This window comes from Vicugna pacos, chromosome 24 (assembly GCF_048564905.1).
Source record: "Vicugna pacos chromosome 24, VicPac4, whole genome shotgun sequence".
Classification (NCBI taxonomy): Eukaryota; Metazoa; Chordata; class Mammalia; order Artiodactyla; family Camelidae; genus Vicugna; species Vicugna pacos.
In genome coordinates, this window is record NC_133010.1 from 3249455 (window position 1) to 3270872 (window position 21418).

General features: G+C 45.3%; 1 pseudogene; it reads left to right on the top strand.

Moving 5' to 3' along the window:
- The first annotated feature begins 17645 nt into the window (after positions 1-17645).
- Positions 17646-18376, top strand: LOC140688913 (transcription initiation factor TFIID subunit 9-like; annotated as a pseudogene).
- Positions 18377-21418: the final 3042 nt, after the last annotated feature.

Below are 21418 nucleotides of genomic sequence, written 5' to 3' on the forward strand. Positions count from 1 at the left end.
TTCAGGAGAATAAGCCTGAAAACCAGTCTGGACCTGGCTCTTTAGGGAAGACTTGTAGCCAGGTACCAGTCTACTTTTCTTTAAAGTAAAGTAAATTAAGCCTTTTGACTAACACTTTTACGAAATCAGAGTTTTCATTAGACTTTAAATATCTTATGCAGTTCGGCAGTATGATTTAAAAGAAACCTGTACTTGTCAGAAAGTCCTTTTTATGAATCTTATTAAAGATGATGCAGTTTTGCAAAGCACCAGCTTAACTGTCTATGAATGACAAGACTTTAAAAGGCAAGGTTAATGATCTGGTTACAACATTTTTGACAAAGAATCTCAATCATGTTGCTGTGGCATACGACATATTAAGATAACTAGGCTAGAACTAGAATTACATCCAGAACAACTAGAATTATCACTGATAGCATTATACCAGGATGTATCTAAATTTCAGAAACTTTATATAATTTCCAGAATGCCAATATTAACAACATTTACCCATACCATTAAGTCTCAGGCGGCTTCTCACTCATTTGACAATGCCATGTAATTTAACATACCAACCAGTCCTAGCCGGTTTACTATTTTCCTTTGAGATGTTTCAGGGGTCCTCTGAAGCATCCCAAAGTTAGCTGGAGTCAAAAGAACTTTGATTAAAATCTGATAGGAAGTTTGTCAACAACATCAAAAAGTCTCACACAATCTGTTATCAGAAGCATCTGTTATCACAAGCAAGTGAACCTGATCTCTTAACAGAGAGGAAGCAAATCTGTGCTGCATCAGTCTTCTTTTAATAACAAAATCCACATACCTACTTAAATTTAATCTCATCTCAGCCTGACCAGGCACAAAACCCCTTTTTTAGGGCTCCCTTTTTACGAAATTTCTGCAACTTTCTGTACCCATATGAGTTTGTCCCTTACTTTTTCATCTAGAAACAACCAGGGTTAGGATAAAAACACTTTTTTAAACTCAAAACATATAACTGGCTTTCCTACTGTACACTGAAATGTTTCCTTTATTATTTTTAGTAGCCTTAATGACATATATAAATTAGAATCCTCAACTCTTAAAAACTTTAATCTCTGGTGAAAACAAAGAAGCATGCATATGGATTGCCTTCTACATTAGCACCCTGTAGATATGGCAAACGTAAATACCAATCATAACTTCTAAAAACGTGTACTTTTTATAGAAAATATTTCAGTGTGGCACCAAACATATTTAATAAAGTCCTAAACACTTTTAGCTTCTCTATAATGGGAAACCATTGTTCAGTAAATAATGTTCTTATTTTGTTTGCGAATGATTTAGCTATTCAACAAATTTCCATCATTTAACTTAAGTTAGCACAACTTTAAAATTAAAAAAAAAAAAATTTCAAGTTACCAAGTATCTGGAGAGACTATTTTTAAATAGACATTCCTAAAACAAGATTATATCCAATGAGTTCATTCAAAAAGTCTTCTGTTATTTGCATTTAATTTACTTATAAGAGTTTGTCATACCAAGTTAATTGATTTTTTTTCTTTCTTTCTGACAAACTCTGCAAGAGAAACAAACCTACTGACCTTCGGTAAACCCAGGTACAATAAAAGACATGTCTGTGTTGATTATATCAACCAGCTTAAGCTAGCTTTAATATCAGATATCAATTTAATATTGAATATTTCCTAGATCACATGAGCCTAAAATTTGTTGTCTAGCTTCTTTTAGACTTAGAGGTATTTAATTTGTAAGTGCTTACTTTTAAGTCAAATAGAGCTCTTTTACACGTTAATTTTTACCTAAAGAAAGACAGACAGAGGCAGAGATCACACAATTTTTCTGCCTGAGTTTAAAAAAGCCTTTTTCCTTGAGAACCCAGGTAGATCATTTACATCTCAAAGGCACAGGAAGAAAAATACAAATTCCTCCCCTAGTGGTTTCTATAAAACCCAATCATCTTGGCTATTTTCAGGGATTTTTTTTCCAGTTCCCAAATATCTACTTCAGTTTTAAAAAATAACAGTAATAAACAATAATATATATACATATCATTCGTTCACATTCATATGCCTCATTTTCAGCAAAACTTGGAAGAGAGAACAAGATTTGGACTCAGATACCAAGACGCTCACACACACATACACACGCAAGATAAAAGCCAAGTTACAAAAGGCCCACTTTGATGTAACGCCATAGTTAGGAGGGCCAATGTTCTCCTGATCTCAGGGAGTCCTGAGGTCACACAGTGTTACAGTAAAAATATCATTTTCTTTTATTTATGGGAGCATAGCTGAAGATCCCTTGGTTCTAGAAAACACTCTAGGGGGACTATATGTAAGATGGGACAGAATGCTGATCATCCCTTCTTAATTATTCACGGCTGATGTTATCAAATATCACGCATACAACAACTTAAAACAGTCTCTCATGGTCACAGTTTTCTAGCCCCAAAGGGAGATTCCTAACCAAGGCCTCATCAGTCCAAAAGGGGAGACCCCCAACCGGACGCCCCATCAGAAAGGAAGCTGAATGAAAGACCAAGGCTAGAAAGGGGAAATCCCGACCAGCTCCACCACCACAGGTGAGGCCAACGCAATAGGGACGGGTGCACTGGTGTCATCGCACGGGGTCCCCATTACTCAGAGACGTCTAAACTGGCCAATGAAAGTTCTGACACAGACCCAAACAACAAATATCATCCCACGAACAAAAGATCAAACAAGGTGTGGCCCCCAAATTCCACTTTCACTCCCAGATGGAGACCTCCAAACAGAATGGCCCAGCTCTCAAAAGAGAACAGACCCAGAGTGGCTCCCAATGAGCCCAGTATGGCTCTCTCCCTGCAAGGGAAGGCGCCCAGGTGGAGCAGGTGGAATTTTCCCATCCTGGGTGAGCTGGAGTGGCTCACCCCAACTTTCACGGGACACCTGAGCTCAACACTCCAGGAGGAGAGAGGGGACAAGGCCAGGGGCCCTCAGAGACATTTCTCTCTCATCTTTCTCCCCTTCAGCTCCAAGCATCTTCATGCTCCTTTCAGCTCTCCCTCAAGCCCAGGATGGGCGCATTTCCCCCTTTCTTAGCTTCCACTATTCACAGCTTCCAGCCAGCACGTCTCCCTCAAAGACCTCTGGTCTCTCCCGACTGCAAGGAAAGGATCAGAAGCACTGGGAGCTTCCCTCTGCCTCCCTGGCTGGGCTGAGGCTTGTGTGAGGGGAGCTGTTGGGAGACAGAGCTGGGACACCCCCTTTCCTCCAGACACCAGTGTACACAGCCAGGGCCTGGGAAGAAAATAAAAGAGGCTGGTGGCACTGGGCATCTACAATAATCTTTTATGTTCAAAATAAAATCTGAACAGGAAAAAATCACACATGAGATCATTTCTTCAGCTATGATCAAAACCTGGGAAGGCTGGTCAGTGATTATTGAAAGTGTGGCACTGAATTCCTGGCTCAGGAAGCCAGGCCCCAACCTGGACATAGCGGCCTGGAAACTCCACAGGCTTCTTATCAGGGCATGTAGGGAAGGCAGGCCAAGACCCCAGCACCAGCCCTGTCTCTTGCCCCGGAGGCCCCATGGTGATCTTTCCCGGACTCTGAATCAGATCCTCCAATTGGCCTTCCATCAATTTGGCCTCAGACCAGCCTGAGCAGAAGCACATGTGACAACTGTTCCCACGTGACTTTTCAGAAAAGTCCCAACCCCATCATTCCCCTCCTCGGCCTCCCTCCTCCTCTTCTCCACACCTGCCCTAAGGCAACAGGACAACGTGTACCACAGCGGGGGGGGGGGGGAACGGGGGTGTTCTGGACCATGCTGGCAGCCCTGAGGCCAGGCCTGGAAAGGACCAAGAGGGGAAAAGAGGCAGAGAGTGCATGCCCGTTCCTACCCATACCCCGTGACAGGAGCAGGAGGGCAGCAAATGCAGCAACACTCAGTAGCACCAGGGAACACGCCAAAACATGACACAGCTGCACACATTTGCAAATGACCAGAACCTGCAGCCAAACACACAGACCCTTCCCAGCTCCCCGGCTGACAGCAGGACCGGCCAAGCTTTCTAAGCTTGAGTTCCGTCAAAAAGACCCTGGAAGGAGCCTACTGAAACACGGACTGGGTTCTCAGCCCAACAGCAGAGCCAAAACAGCCACTGTTGTCCTTATGTGTCTCATATCCACCCAAGGAGCAACGGAGTTGAGAAAGTGGAGGACGGAAGGGGAGACAGCCTCAGGGCAGCACCAGATGTGCCTCTTAGGAGTGGTGTGCCTCGAGGACTTGTCTCACCCTCACTTTTCCATATCTGCAAAATAAGACTCATAAAAACCCACAGGCTGACTGTATTAAAAGAGGAAATAAGAAAGTGCTCCCTGATCTCGATCATGATCATGGCAATGATTATCCAGTTGCTTGGTTAATCAACATGAATTTATTGGTCACCTACTATATGCCAAGGACATTGTACACAGTGCCTAATCTTACTTTCACAGCAACCCTAAGAGGAAGATATTATTATTCTCATTACAGGGAAAAGGAAATGGAAACTGGGCCACCAGGTTAATCGTTTGTTCAAAGTTATGTTGCCAGTAAATGACAACTCTTGCAGGTGTGGGGCCTCCAAAGCCCATGCTCTTTGCACTCTAGGACTCTGCCCAGCTCTCCAGGGCAGAAAACATGCGTGAGACAGGATGCGTGTGGGTGAGGATGTAGGATGGTTAAGGTGTCAACTCAGGCTGAAGGAGTTCGGCCTCTAGGGAGATCACGGGGCCCAAGTGCAGGGGAGCTTCGTGCAGAAGGCAAGAGCTGCCTGGGCCTCACACGGGCAGTGAGAGAGGCAGGGCCCAGGGTCCAGTGAGCCCAGAGCCCCCTGGGGCCAAGGTGAGGGCTGAGCAATAGCAGGTGGGAAAGGGCTCCTGTTGGGATAAGGTGGCGGGGGAGTGGGCTGAGCAGGTGCACACTCTTCTTCTAGAAGCTGTGACAGACTCACTCCCTAACCCCCATCCAGGGCACAGTTACAGCTCGGCCAAGTTTGCCTTCATCTCTGCAGCTTCCCCATCTTCACCCTCTACCCCCTTGGGGCTTCCCCTTCTATCTCAGCACCCAAGGCTCTCAGGTTCCCCCAGGCTTCCATTGATTCTCAACCCTTCCCAAGGACTGGAATCTCCTCCGGGATCTTTAAAAACACTGACATGGACCCTCCTCTAGAAACCCCTTTTCAGTCTGTCTGGAGGTAATGAGGAAGACTCTGGACGATTGCCTTAGCAGTAAAGGACTTGCCTGGTCACAAAGCCACCGGTAGAGCAGCCTGGACTCCTCTAAGGTTTCTCAGCTTGGAACTCAGTTCCCTCACATAGCAACCATGAGCCTATGGGAACCAACACCGAGCACTTCCCTGGAGTGTTTCCCAGTGTCTGCTCTTCCAGATTGGAGCTCCTCCCTCAGCCTCCCTCTGCCCCCCAGTGACGACCACCACCGTTTCCTACTCGATGTCAGATACACGTTCCTCAGTAAAGTCTTACTTTTGGACTTCAGACAGTGAAAAATACAGTTTTCACAGCCAGGCTGTGTAGAGCCCAAAATAAGTTTCCAAACTCCTGTTGACTACAATGCCTGTAAACAGACCTTTATGCCCCTCAGGTCAGCCCCTGGAGGCCCTTAGCCTTGGTTTCCATGTCTTGAATTGAAAATAAATAATATCTAACTCACAAGACTTTTGTAAGGATAACTAGAAATAATACCCACAAAGGATAATGCCTGACAGAGAAACTAGTCATCAGTCATCCCACAAATGCTTACCCAGGATCTGCAGGAGGCCAGGCACTGTCTGAGCACAGGATGGAGGGCAGGAAAGAGAATGTTGGCGTCCTTAAGATGCCACTGTCCTCACCGGGCTCCCAGTTGAGGGGGCAGATAGGCAATTAACATGCAGATAGCCATGTGCTCTGGTGATACTGAGGGGACACAGCCAACCCATCTGAGAACACACATTAGGGGCTTCCATGAATCACGCTGAAGGGCCAAGGAGGCAAGGCCTCACAAGACATCGTGTACGGGCCGCTATCTATTTACTCAAGCATTTTCTGTGCTTTTGCTATCCAGTCATAACCTGGACGGGGCGAACATGGCAGAGCAAGTACAAAGAAATCCAAGTTATGGCTCATTACATATGAAAAAGAATGAGTGCTTTGCTTTCCTGGGGCCGCCATCATAAATTACCGCCAACAGGGTGGATTAAAACAACTAAATTTTATCCTCTCACAGTTCTGCCACCTAGAAGTCCAAAATAAAGGTGCCATCAGGGCCATACTCTCTGCTGAAGGCTCTCGAGGAGAATCCTTCCTTGCTTCTTTCTTCCCAGTTTCTGGTAGGTCCTGGCAATCCTTGGTGTTTGTGGCTACATGACTCCAACCTCTGCCTCTTGTCTGTGTATCTCTCTGTGTCTCCTCTTACCATGAGGACACTTGTCATTCATTGGATTTAGGGCCCACCTAATCTAGAGTGAACTCATCTCCATCTTCAAATACAAAGAACTTATCTCCAAATAAAGTCACATTCTGAGGTTCTGGGGAGACATGAATTTGGAGGGTCACATGATTCAACCCACCACAGTGGGCAAGGGTGGAAGTGGAGTGATGAGATTCTCAGAAGTAGGCTGGGGACACAGACCCTGGACTTCATTCAGGGACACTTGTGACAGATGGATGTGTTTGTGGAAAAAGGTTATAGTATAGATTTTAAGCTTTTTAAAGATATGCAGACTGCAGGATGGAGGACAGATTGGGCGTGGGCAAAATCAGACACAGAAGAACAAAGTCTGCAGCAATTCTGAGAGAATTATCTCTCTACATTCAGTAGGTTTTGGGGAGACAGGACTGACAAGGTTTGGTGGTGATTTGGAAGTGGGAAGAAGGAAAGAAGTCATATTTTGTTCTCAAGTTTCTGACTCAGGGAAGTGAAAGAGGGCACATGGGAGGAGGACCATGGGGGGAGGAAGGAGACGGGAGATCCAAGTGGAGATGCTGAAAAGATTCTGGACTCAGTGCAGGAGACTCAAGTTCAGGGGAGCTCTCAGGGCTGGAGTGAGCCCATGGAAGGACCTGGTACCATGGGAATGAGAGCGTGAAGAGAGGGGGAGACTCAAGACAGACCAGAGGAGCACCAACAATTAGGGCTTGGGAAGATGAAGCGCTCACAACAAATACTAAGGAGGAGGGAAGAGAGACCAGGAGCACAGACAACAGGGCAATCACACAAAGAGACAGTGCCCAGCCCTTTCCCTGCCCTGCGTCCTCGCCTCCCATCCAGTTCCCTTTCCATTTTGTTGCAGCAGTGAAAGCACTTGACCTTGCTTGGGGGTATGGGAGGCCAGCCTCAAAGGACATCGTGTACGGTCCCCTATTTATTTACTGAAGCACGTTCTGTGCTTTTGTTACCTAATCATAACCTGGACTGGGAAAACCTGGCTTTCCTTCCACCACCTTCCTCCAGCCCCAGGCCCCCAGGTTATCTGGAGCCCTCCAGCAAGTCATCCCTGGCAAAGAGCCCCCACCTTCCAGCTGCTCTCTCCAAGACTCAGTATGAAAATAAACATAAAATACCCTGGGAGTAACTCTATATTGATTTCATGCTAAAGTTACATTTTAAATATATTGGGTTCATTAAAATATATGATCAAGCTCAGCCTCACCTGCTTCTTTGTACTTTTTTAGACCTAAAATTTCATGTGTGACTTGCATTATATTTCTATCGGAGAGTGCTGCCCTAGAGAACTTCTTTGATGTCAAAAGTTACTTGAAACACAGAACAGCCTTCCATTTTCCCAGAGCCCTGCCGGCACAGGTCCTGGGCAGGGAAAACAGACAGCATGCTCTGTTGCACCTGGGTTTTCACATTCTCATTTCATTTCTCATAACTCAGCATAGCTGTTCTCCCCCACTCCCTGGCTCCTCTAACTTTTTAGATGAGAAAACCAGAAGCCAAGTTGAACTCACGTCTACTCCATTCCTAAATCCACAATTTTTCAGTACTCGATGTCGCCAAGTCGAATGGTGATCATAGTTTTTAAGGAAGCCCCCTGAGATAATAATGATAATCCCAATACCTTTGGTCAACTAATCTTCGACAAAGGAGGCAAGAATATACAATGGAATAAAGACAGTCTCTTCAGCAAATGGTGTTGGGAAAACTGGACAGCAGCATGTAAAACAATGAAGCTAGAACACACCCTTACACCATATACAAAAATCAACTCAAAATGGATTAAAGACTTAAACATAAGACAAGATACAATAAACCTCCTAGAGGAAAACAGAGGCAAAACATTATCTGACATACATTTCAAAAATTTTCTCCTAGAAGAAATAAAAGCAAGAATAAACAAATGGGACCTAATGAAACTTACAAGCTTCTGCACAGCAAAGGAAACCAGAAGTAAAACAAGAAGAAAACCTACGGAATGGGAGAAAATTTTTGCAAGTGAAACTGACAAAGGCTTGATCTCCAAAATATATAAGCAGCTCATACGACTCAATAAGAAAAAAATAAACAATCCAATCCAAAAATGGGCAGAAGACCTAAACAAGCAACTCTCCAAGGAAGACATACAAATGATCAAAAAGCACATGAAAAAATGCTCAATATCACTAATTATCAGAGAAATGCAAATCAAAACTACAATGAGGTATCACCTCACACCAGTCAAAATGGCCGTCATTCAAAAATCCAAAAATGACAAATGCTGGAGAGGCTGTGGAGAAAAGGGAACCTTCCTACACTGCTGGTGGGAATGCAGTTTGGTGCAGCCACTATGGAAAACAGTGTGGATATTCCTCAAAAGACTAGGAATAGACTTACCATATGACCCAGGAGTCCCACTCCTGGGCTTGTACCCAGAAGGAAATCTACTTCAGGATGACACCTGCACCCCAATGTTCATAGCAGCACTATTTACAATAGCCAAAACATGGAAACAACCTAAATGTCCATCAACAGGTGACTGGATAAAGAAGATGTGGTATATTTATACAATGGAATACTACTCAGCCATAAAAACCAACAACATAATGCCATTTGCAGCAACATGGATGCTCCTAGAGAATGTCATTCTAAGTGAAGTAAGCCAGAAAGAGAAAGAAAAATACCATATGAGATCGTGCATATGTGGAATCTAAAAAACAAAAACAAACAAACAAAAACAAAGCATAAATACAGGACAGAAATAGACTCATGGACAGAGAATACAGACTTGTGGTTACGGGGGTGTAGAGGGTGGGAAGGGATAGACTGGGATTTCAAAATTGTAGACTAGATAAACAAGATTACACTGTATAGCACAGGGAAATATACACAAAATGTTATGATAAATCATAGAGAAAAAAATGTGACAATGAGTGTGTATATGTCCATGAATGACTGAAAAATTGTGCTGAACACTGGAATTTGACACAACACTGTAAAATGATTATGAATCAATAAAAAATGTAAAAAAAAAAAGAAAAAGAAAAAAAAACCAAAAACCAAAACCAAAACAAAACAAAATAATGATAAGCCCGTCATGCACATGAAGTGTCTCATAGCATTTACATCACCCCAGCAGCTCCAAAAGAAAATCTGAAGCCCTGCAACATAAGATATTTTTATTTTAAAATTTTGCTTATACCTGGTAGAAAATTAAAAGGTACAAAGACATAGAAAAGTCAACCTGCCAGCCACCCCTGACGTGCTCCCTCCTGCCACCCTCCACCTCTATCCACCCCAGCCCCCACCAATGACATGGCCTGTCTATGCTCCCAGTGACACTGATGCACACACACAACCAAACATGTGTGTGGATATACGGCCATTTTTTATAAAAACTCAAATAGCAGCAGATCATACCCACACTCCACATGTTACACTTTGCACTTAGCGCCTTATCTTGGAGACCCTTCATGTCAGACCATAAACACCTGCCTTTCACTGATATGTCAGATGGAAATGAAAAATAATTTTATAAATTACAAAATACATTTGAATCAGGAAACTAAGTTCAAGGAAGGAGTCGTTTGTTCTCCTGGACAGTGACAGCAACAGAATGAGGGTGGGAACCAGGCCAACTGATTCCGGTCCGAGCCTGCTTCCTCTCCTTGAACCTCTCAGTGTCCCATCCCTCCCCTCCATGAAAGAGCAGAAACAATTCCTGGCCCAGCTACTGTGAAGCTGACATGGAGACTAAAGGAGCTAATGAAACCTGGATGGCACAATTCAGATAAGAAATGTCATCATTCCTATTACTATAACTTAAAAAAAACATTAAAAATGTATTTATTAAAATTTTGTTTGGCTTTTGGTGAGGGAAGGTAATCAGTTTTATTTATTATTTATTATTTATTAATTATTTATTATTATTATTTTTTAACGTAGGTGTTGGGGATTGAACCCAGGACCTCGTGTGTGCTAAGCAGGCACTCTATTACTGAGCAATATCCTCCACCTGCTATAACTTTTTAGTCTGAGTCACATCTCGGTAGAAATGGGAGCAACACAGGGAAGGGCAGATGTTTTTGGGGAGCAGGACTTTGCCTCCTTTGAATCACATCACCCACTGGGCCCGTAGTGTTGGTCCCCACACAGCACTGCTCTAGCCTCAGGGGGCACAGATCCTGGCTGCTTCCCCTCAAAAGGGTCGGAATGTGTTGTGGAGGGCTCAGGTGTGACTGCACAGCCCCTCATCTTGTGGGGAGTAGGTCACCACAGGTTCTGGCCCCAAGGACAGGCCTCTCGAGGAAGGAGACTTCCCCTCACAGGGCCAAGACATAAACACAGACAGATGCAGGCTCTGGAAATCTGGAGCAAGGTGAGTGGAAAACTGTCCTCAGCCCAGGAGTGACTGGTTGTTTACATACAGTCGGCCACAGCCTGACATTTTCCAGGCCCAGGCCCAGCACAGGGAGCTGATGGCTCCCACCAGCACAGCTCCAGCCCAGACACAGAGGGCAATGTGAATGACGGAACCATAGCCAAACGAAACCCGCCAGGGGGTCTGGCCCTCACCAACCACGTGAGCAAGCAACTGGTTGAAGGGAGGCTGCCTCAGTTCACTCGGTCATCCTGTCCACAGTCTTGGTATCTGAGGCTTGCTTCTCCTTGCTTGTTCCTGGGTGTCCCCTGGTTCAGGGTCTTGGGGAAATAAAGGGGGGGGCATATCTCCAGGGAAGAAAAAGCAAACCCAGATTAGCCAGACTAAATCCAGGCCACTAGCCAACCAGCCTGGACGTGACCCACACATCTTCCCAGCTCAAGGGAAGAACTCCTTTTATATATACATATATATATATATACACACACATACATACACACACACACACACATATATAATGTACATATAAACATGTATATGTTTTACCACAATAAAATACTAATTTTTTAACATACAAAAAAAAACCTACCTGAAATTCTGAATCATAGCTTACGTTAGTGAGCTCATTTCCACTTTTGCCCTCTCCTACCCATCCCTTCCCCAGTATAGTACAGAGAACTAATCAAGAGAAAATAATTAGAATTGAAGTAATGCTGAGAAATCACTTATAACCTAGGAGACCAACAAAAAATAAAGTAGGATAATACCATTTGCTAGTAAATATGCAGGAAACACTGCAGGATACACTGCTGTTGAAAAAATAAACTGGACAGCCTGTTTGGAAAGTAATCTAGCAATATATTTATAAAATACAAAAAATACATTTATTAAAATTAAAAATATGCCTACCTATTATTGGAGAAAGGGAGAATATATAGATCAATCGAATAAAATAGAAAATCCAGAAATAGACCCAGACTGATATGGTTGGTTGATTTTTGACAAGGATGCAAAGGCATGTCAATGAGAAAGGATAAATAATCCTTTAACTTGAACATACTATGCAGAAAAATTAAACCCAACCCCTACCTCTCACCTTATTCAAAAATTAACTTAAAAAGTGAGTCATAGACCTAAACATAAATCTTGAAACTGTAAACCAAAATTATAAAAGATAGAAGAAGACATAGGGAGAAAACCTTTGTGACTTTGGGTTAGCAAAGATTTCTTAGATACTATACCAAAATCATGACCCATAAAATAAAAAATTGATAAATTATACCTTATAACATTTTAAAATGTCTATCCTTCAGAAAACACTCAACAGAATGAAAAGACAGACTACAGAATGGGAGAAAATATTTGCAAAATACAGAAGGTTAAATATACAAGCCATATAACCTACAATCCTGCTTCTGGAAATTTAGCCAAGAGAAATGAAAACATATACCCACATAAATACCTCGACATGAATGTTTATCGTATCTTTAATCATAATTTCCAAAAAAATGAAAACAACCCAAATGTCTCTCAGCTGGGGGATGGATAAATAATTCCATTTAAGAGAATACCACTCAAACATAAAAAGGAACAAACTACTGATATGCACAACAACATGGCTGAATCTCAAAAGCTAAGTGAAAGAAGCCAGATGCAGTGAAGGCTACTCTTGTGGTTCCATTTAAATGACAATCTGGAAAAGGCAAAATGATAGAAACAGAGAAGAGGTCAGTGACTGCAAGCATAGAAACTGATGGAGAAGCTGACTACAAAAAACGCATGAGGGAATTTGCTGGGGGCTATTGCACTGTTCTTTATCTTGACTGTGGTGCTGGTTAGACAACTGTCTGCATTTATCCAAATTTGCAGAACTCTACACTAAAATGGGTAGATGTTCCTGTATCTAAATCATAACTTTACACATTTCCTTCAACTCAGAAATCTCAGGTCTAGGAACCTATTCCATGGAATTAAAAAGCACCAGGATAGAGGAGGAGGCGTTTAGCTTAAGTGGTAGAGCGCATGCTCAGCATGCACGAGGTCCTGGATTCAATCCCCAGTACCTCCTCCCAATAGGAATAAATTAATAAACCCAATTCCCTACCCCTCACAAAACAAAAAACAAACGAAACCAAAAAAGCACCAGGACAGAAGTCTGTTTATATTACATAAAACAAAAAATAGTCTGATGCCTCATCGATAAGAATCTGTTGAATAAATGGTGGGAGAGCCATTCCAAGAAACAGTATTTAGCCATTTAAAAATGCATTATATTTATGCCAGTTAACTTGGAAGGATTTTCATACTATATTGTTAAATAAGAACAGCATGATGCAGAAAAGTATATATAGATTGGTCCTATTTTTAAAAAATAATCATAAGTTAACCTACAGAAGAGTACGTATGATTGTATGCATATAGAGAAAGTTGTGGAAGGAGAGACACTAGTCTATTAACACTGATTACCTGAGTTGACTGGTTAGAGATGAGGAAAGAGGTGAGTGGAAGAAAAGGAAGGAAGGAAGGAAGGAAGGAAGGAAGGAAGGAAGGAAGGAAGGAAGGAAGGAAGGAAGGAAAGAAGGAAGGAAGGAAGGAAGGAAGGAAAGGGAAGGGAAGGAAAAAGGAAAGGAAAGGAAAGGAAGGGAGGAGGGGGGTGCAGGGAGTAGGGGAAGGGGTGGAAGGGCTCAAGGCAAGAACTAGCGCAAGACTGGCTTCGACTGCAGACCTCTCCTTTGCTGGATTCTCTCTCCTCCAGACTCCTTACCAATTTCTCAGTCCCACCAGGAGAGAAAGGGAAAGGAAATTTCAAAACTCTCTCCAAAAGACCCACAGCCTCCCTATCACACAAGGGACTGGGAGTGGCATGGCTCTGCTCTGCTCTAGTCAGATCCCAGCCAGGGAAAAGGGAGTGTGTCCCTTTGCTGTGGGCTGCCTTCCCCAGCTGCAGACCAAGGCAAGCAGAGTGGGGGCTGTGGGAGGGGACCACACAGCAGGAAGAGCTTGGGGGATGGATGCAGCCTATGTGAACAGAACTGATGTTTTCTTGGGGACAGAAAGCATCAAGGGCCACCCAGGCAAGAGACTAGCCTTTCCAGCTTTCCGAGAAGAGGGAGCAGAGACATTCTCAGATGAACTTTGGAAAGAGAAGAATCAGTCAACATGTTCTATCACTTACCATTTGCACGCTTAGCTCTGCGCAAGTTGCTAAGGAGGAAATACACATTATAAAGCAGGAAATGGGCCTCATGGAATTTACAATTTCATTAGAGAGACAAGAGTATTGCACTTAAAAAGTGAAGAACACTAAAAAAGTGTCATATGATATAAATGGAGCTAAGAGAAGGGACAGGAGACAAAGGCATTTTTTGAAATAATAATGCTCCCCTCTTGTTTCCTCTTTGCTTTACCCAGCTCTCACAGGTCACAGTCTATAATTTCCTTGCCTGGGAGAATTTTGCAGGGGCTTCCTGGCTTTCCAAGATCAAAGCTCAATTGAAGAGAATAGGGTTTGAGAAGAGGAGTATTTCCTAGACTAAAATCAGGGGTGGGGTGGGGTCTATGGGTCACAAGATCAATAGGAACTTGCAACCTGCTCCTTGAAGGCACCTCAAACTGGGAGACCCTCAGAAGGAACACTGGTCTGGGGCTTCCTGGGCTTGGGGCTCACCACAGGAGCCCGTGACCCAAAGGTGATCCACAAGGTGCAAAGCAGGAGACTGCAGGGATCACACCTGGGGCAGGGGGCATCTCCCCTGTGATTAACATAGACTCGCAGCAAGAGGGGCCTGAAGCCTTTACCCAACCCAGTGGGGGATCAGGTAGGGACCAAAGAAAGATTTGGGTTGAATTTCCTGACATCCCAGTGGGATGGGGATGTGAAGTTGACATTAAACTGTGTATTGGTAGGGTTCCCCAGAAAAATAGAACCAATAGGACATGATAGATAGATAGATAGATAGATAGATAGATAGACAGACAGACAGACAGACAGACAGACAGATTGATTTGTTATAAGAGTTGGCTCACACAATTATGGCGTCCAAGAAGCCCAGGATCTGCTGTGTCTGTAAGCTGGAGAACCACCAAAGTTGGTTGTATAATTCAGTTCAAACCCGAAAGCCAAAGAACAAGCAGTATCACTGTCCAAGGACAGGAGAAGATGGGTGTCTCAGCTTAAGAAGAGAGTGAATTTGTTCTTTCTCCACCTTTTGCTCTAGCCACGCCCTCGGTGGATTGTATGATGCCCACCTGCACTGATGAGGGTGATCTTCTTTTCTCAATCTGTTGATTTAAATGCTAATGTCTTCTAGAGCCACCCTCACAGACACACCCAGAAATAATATTTTACCAGCTATCTGAGCATCCCTTAGGTCAGTCAAGCTGACACATAAAATTAACCATTGCAAGATGTTTTATAGAAAATAAAGAACTATTCTATTACCTGCATACCTGAGTTGGTGAACTGAGAAGCTTCCCAGTTATATGAGATCTAGAGGTGGGTCTTATGGATGAAGTGGGGTTCAATTTCACCTTGAGAACAGCAAGTAGGGATCGGGGTGGGGTGGGGACAAAGGAAGGGACTAAAGAAGAGAATATGTGACAGCTCAGATGGCAGGGATAGTGATGAAACAGGCTTGGCTGGACCATATGGTACAAATTATGGAACACAAAGGATCCCACTTTTAATGTCTCTCCTCCTCATTATCAAAACGCATCTGTCTCTGAACACCTCCATGTACAAGGTTATGGGCTGTGTGCTGTGAGGTGCAGAAAGGAGTAAAATGCAGGGTCTGTGCCTTCCATGAGCTCATAAGTTAGCTTGATGATGTACGTCCATGAAAAAAACACAGTCAAGGCCGAGTACCAAGTTATGACATAGATCATCCACATACTGGTTTACTCAACTAAACCTCATTGAACTCCTTCCTCGTACTGAGCTAAGCATCAGGGACACAGCACCAACCTTAGGAAGTGCAGAGAAATGATCTTCAGTCGAGGAAGGTCTCCCAGAACTGGTCCTAGATGGGCTGGTAGGATTTGATAGGTATGAGGGAGGAAGCAGTTGTTCCATAGCTGTGGCTTGATTGGCACCTGGGACTGATGGCCTGTGGAACATCCAGGTGAGCTGGAGGTGGGCAGAGAGTGGGTCAGTCTACGAAGAACCAAGAGAGAACAGAGAGGCAGATGAGGCTGGATGGGACAACTGGAGGTGGATGATAAAGTGTCCTGCATGGTACTTTGGGCTGTGGGAACCCAGAGCTGCAGAGGACTTTTGATCTAGGGGGCCCTAACGTGCCCACCAAACTCCTGCCACTTCCAAAGTGAGCAGTCGATGGGGCCGGTGTGGCTGGGCTTTTTAATGTGAGGAATGTGTCCTAGCAAAGATTGTATGTGGCCCACTTATCTAGTGCCCATCCCCGAGTAACTTCCCTCCCAGAGTGCCTGTCAGCTATGGAGATTCACCAGAGCCCACGGGAGCCCTCAGCTTCCCAAGCATGATGGGGAGGCCTAAGGGGCCCGTGTGCTCTTGCACAGCTGAGTTCCAGCCTTCCTTGTTCCTGCCACTCAGAAAGCAGGGAGTCCCTGGCACATCGACCTCTGCTCCCCATTGCCAGCTTTGCCAGCTGAAAAGCGAGGATGAGGAAGCCCCAAGGTCCACAGTGCAATCTCGGGCACCCCCGGGTCCCAGGAGTGCTCAGATGGAGTCTAGGCCAGCCAGGCCTGCTTGGCCATCAGCACGGCTGCAGGATACACAGAATGTACATTCAGGTGCCTCAGGGAGGGGTGTGTGTGTGTGTGTGTGTAAAGGAGTACATGAGGGGCTTCCAGGCACAGGCTGTTGGGTAACCGGCACCTAATGTCCCAGCCAAACGATTGCGACAGGCTCTGCCTTTGAGGGTACCAACAACCGAGTCTCATTCTGAGAAGGTCACTGTCCCTGCGAACCCTGATGTCAAGAACACATTGCACCATGTGCTTCCTCTTCTCACAGACAGTTCTGTCCTGAAAGCAAACACCAAGGCACCTAGACTTTAAGCTGTGTGGCTAAGTTTTCACCAACAGGTAGAGATGCATAAGTGTGTGTTGATTTAACAGTAAAGGAGTCATGAAAAGACGAACGCACGGAAGTCGGTTTTACCATCCCTTTCCCTCAGGGTAATGGCAGCAGAGGTGGTGGGACTGATGGGGAAGGAGAAACATCATGGATTTGCTACATCAGAATCTCTGGGGCATTTGTAATCATGCATTCATATTTCCTAAAGCTCCCCAGATGAAGAAGACTGAGAACCAACAGTCCCAAGGAGAGAGGCATGAAGTGGAGCCTTCTTTCAAATTGAATTATGGGCCTGGGATAAATCAACCCACCACTGCTACAGAATCCACTTGCTGGACCCTCTTTGTAACCCAGATTCTTGCCTGCTTCTATCGGCCACATTCCACATCTCTCCCCCGACCCATATTCCAGTTTAGCCCCTTAAATATCCCTGCTACCTATTGACTGCCGTTCCTTAGGACTTTCTTCCAGCCCCAGGCAAGAAAAACATATGATTGGCATCCTGACCGAACACTGTGAGAACCATGTTGCTTCTGAACATTCAGCTTACTGATACACCAGGGGTTCGAAAAACCACGCTAGGCAAAGAACTTGCATCAAGATCAGGACTGGGGGTGGGGAGGGTATGGCCCAAGTGGTAGAGAGCATGCTTAACATGCACAAGGTCCTGGGTTCAATCCCCAGTGCTTCCTCCAAGGGAAAAAGAAAAAAAGATCAGCACTGAAATATGTTAAGGTGGGTGATTTAGCCCACGAAGTCTGATCACTAGATATCGTGGAGTCTGGCAAGATGGTTTCTCCCAAGAGCATGCCAAAAGATGCATGGATGATGGCACAAATCCTGAAGGATATGGAGATTACAGAATATGAGCCGAGAGTTATAAATCAGATGTTGGAGTTTGCCTTCTGATACGTGACCACAATCCTAGATGACGCAAAAATGAATTCAGGTCAGCAATCCAGTGCTGTGCTGATCAGTCTTTTACTTCTCCTCCTCCAAGAGATTTTTTTTAATTGGATATTGTAAGGCAAAGAAATCAAACTCCTTTGCCATTGATAAAGCCATATTCAGGCCCTAGATTGACACCTGATAGACATTGCTTGACTGCTCCAAATTATAGACTTAAGTCTACAAAGAAAGGCACGTACTTCTGCGGGAAGAGTAACAGTTCCACAGAGAAGAGTCCCTTCAGTTACTAGCAGGCCAAGCACTCCCACACTCGGCACATCAACCCCACAAACCATGTCTGTTTCAACTAAACTAGGGACTCCTGTGTCCTTCACAGGGCAAAGGTTTACAGTGCAGACACCCACTTCACAATCCCCAGCTGTGAAAGCATCAGTTCCTGTAACATCAACAGTTCAGAATGTTCTAATTAATCCATCATTAATTGGGTCCAAAAATATCCTTGCTACCACTAACACGGCACCATCACAAATACTGCCAATGAATCACCAAGAGCATTGAAAAGGAAATATGACGATGATGATGATGACTTCAGTAATCTGTAATCTAGCCTTGATGCATGTAACATGTTTGCTTGGTTTTGAAACCGTTATACTGAGATTAAACATGCATGCTAGATGTTTCCAAGTTGTGTTTTAGAAAAGTAGAACTTATTTTAGTACATGAGTAAATACGGTTACCATGTTTTTCAATTGAGATGTTGTGTTGGATTTTCTTTAATAGGATTACTAAGGGTTTTTAATCAGCCTTTAAGAGTAAAAAAATAAAGTTGTAATTCATTAAAAAAAAGAAAGAAAAAGATGATCACTAGCTTCCAGACCCCACCACCTCCCACTCTGCATACTCCAGGATCCTCTCCCAAATTGGAAGAAGTAAGAAGAGTTTAGGATCTTTTTCCTCCTCCCAAGTAAGCAGACACCCAAATATGGGCAAAACAGGAGCGTTTTCAGCGTGTGAGTATTTAGCATATGACCTCTAGACATTGAGATGAACATACAGGCCCTGCAGGCCTGGCTGCAGCCCTGCCAGGGTGCCTGGCACTTGGAGTCTTGAAATGCAAATTTCCCTTGTGGCAGCCCTAGTCTCTTCTGCAGGGGTGGCAGCCGCCCTGGGAGGAAAGACGAGATTTAAATTGGTAATAAAGCACTGTACCAAATTGGACTTTGACCTTGTTCAGAATTCCGCTGGCCCGTGTTCCCTGACACGCCACCCTACTTTCTGCCCAATTGTTCCTTTGAGTAGCTGCCTGCTATCTAAGCAGTAAGGCAGCCTGTCACCAGCTGCTGCCTCCCTGGCTGCCTTCCACCCGGCTGGCTCCAAAGGCCTTGGAAATCAAACATCTTGGCCTGTCCAGCATCTTTGCTACCTCTGCTCCTGAAGCGAGACGAGAGCGGTCTGGATGGGGGCCCTGGCCCTGGCTGGGCCAGCTGGTAGGGCATGGGAAGAGGGGAGGGCAGCCCCAACAAGCTTCTTCAACACATTCTTGGTTACCAAAGCGACTCCCAGACAAGGCCTGGAATGGCCAGTGTGGGCCCACATGCCTGCTCGTCCATGGAAGCAGCATGGAGCCAATATTCATTTTCTCCTGCTTCCTCCACGGCCCGAGCACCGGCTGCTCACTGCAGGACACCATGGTTTTGCTCATGTCTTCCTCCTGGAAGATCTTCCACAATCTCCTCTGTGCGTCTAAATTCTGCCCTTCCTTTGAGGGCCTGGGAAACCACTCGTCACCACAGAGTGCCCTCAACCCTCCCCGGCAACCCTACCGGCCTTCTTCTCTGACTCCTCAGCTCATGATTCCAACCAAACACCTGGGGCATTTAGTCACGTGCTGACTTGTCTTGTGTTGTCTAATCGTTTCAAGCCTTATCTCCCCAACAAGATGATGGGCTCCCAGGGACTGCGTATTACCTAGAACTGGCACTTAGTAGGGCTACTGGGAATCAGTGAATGAAAGGACAAATGAATGAATATATGGATTGCTTTGGTCAGAGAAATGTTTTCTTTACACGCCCAGAATTCAGAATTCTTCCCAGCAAGAAAGCTCTTCTTTCCACTGGCTTTCGTCACAACAAAGCCGCTGGTGGAAAGTTTGCTTCCAGTACCTCCTGGAGCCTACGGAAAGCAGGAAACTTTCACCAGGAAGAGTCAGCTGCCAGTGCAGCTGGACTTCCACCAGCGTGCAGGACACTATGAGTGTTGGGGGCATATTTCCTGCCCTCTTTGATCTAACTGGGGTGGTAGACTGTGCCCATGTGAAGCTTGGTTTCCTGTTAATGCCCATCATTGTGCAGACATACGTAAGGGCTAAGAGCAGCTGGGTGAAGCTGTCCTAATCAGAGAGCATGTGAAGGAGGTATAAAACAGGGCTGTCAAGTGGAGGCAGGGAGGAGGCTGGGTGTCCAAGGAGGCGTCATAGAGCGCCCCTATTCTCTCTTCCCCAGTGAGATGCCATCTGTCCATGTCTGCTCCTCCACCCAGGTCAGCAAGAGCCAAAGGATGGGGCCAGAATAGGGGACAAGATTGGGGGGTGGGGTGGAGGATGGGCAATTGATTCAGCGGGGGGGTGGTTAATCTGAGAGGCAACGTCTCAGCCACATCAGAACACGAGGCAGCTCCCATGCATGCGCTATGGATCTGAAGAGGAAACAGAGAGGGAGACTCCAAAGAGCCAGCAGAACGGAAAACTAGACAGGCAAGAAAGGAGATCTGGAAAGACAAGTGAAGTGTGAGTTGTTAACCTCTTTTTACACAGAGGGCCCAGGGGTTGGGGTGGGGGGTAGTCTTTGATGAGCTGTGTCCATGGGGCTCCCTGTTACCACCTCAGAAGGAAGTCAGGAACTGGGGGCCAAGCACGGAGCAGCCTATGTGTGCCCTGTACACTCTGCAACTCCCCTGTGTGCGATCCCGCTCCTCTGTCCTTTGCTGTGGCGAGGGCAGCGAGACCCTCTAACAAAAAGACACCTTGTGCTTGTCTTCTGGGGCAGAGGAGGGGCTTGGTGATAAGAATGTGTGGGAAGGGTGGGCAGCAACATCCGACCTACAGGCAAGCAGACCAAGAGTGGGCGGCGATGGTGAGCCCAGGTGTTGAGGAGTCATTCTGGGGCTCCCCAGGGAGCACACATGAGGTTTTCCCTCCTCCAGTCCTTCCACTCTGGCTTGATATCATCAGTGAGCGTGAGCAGAGTTTGCCGATTCCATTCCTCTTACTACTCATGCCTTTCCCAGGGAAGGCAGCAGATGCAAAGGAGGTGGCAGGGGTTGGGGGCTGGCACTTGAGGTCACAGCTCTCAGCTAACTTGGCCCCTGTCTTTCAAGAGGACTTTTACACAGCCACTGTAAGGGCACCTGCTGACATCAAAACTGTTAGTCACCGGGCAGGTGTCCAGGTCACAGAAAGCTCCACCACCAGGCGTATTTCCTCCTTCTGCTCCCTGGCATCCCCCAGGACCATGTGAGGAAGGGCAGGCAATAAAGGAGAAGAGTTCAAATGCCCAGGTGTGTGTGTGCAGGGGAACTTCCTCTCCCCCTCTAGCCAGACACATAGAATTTAATAAATTCTCAAAGCTGGGGAAGGAGGGGTGTGA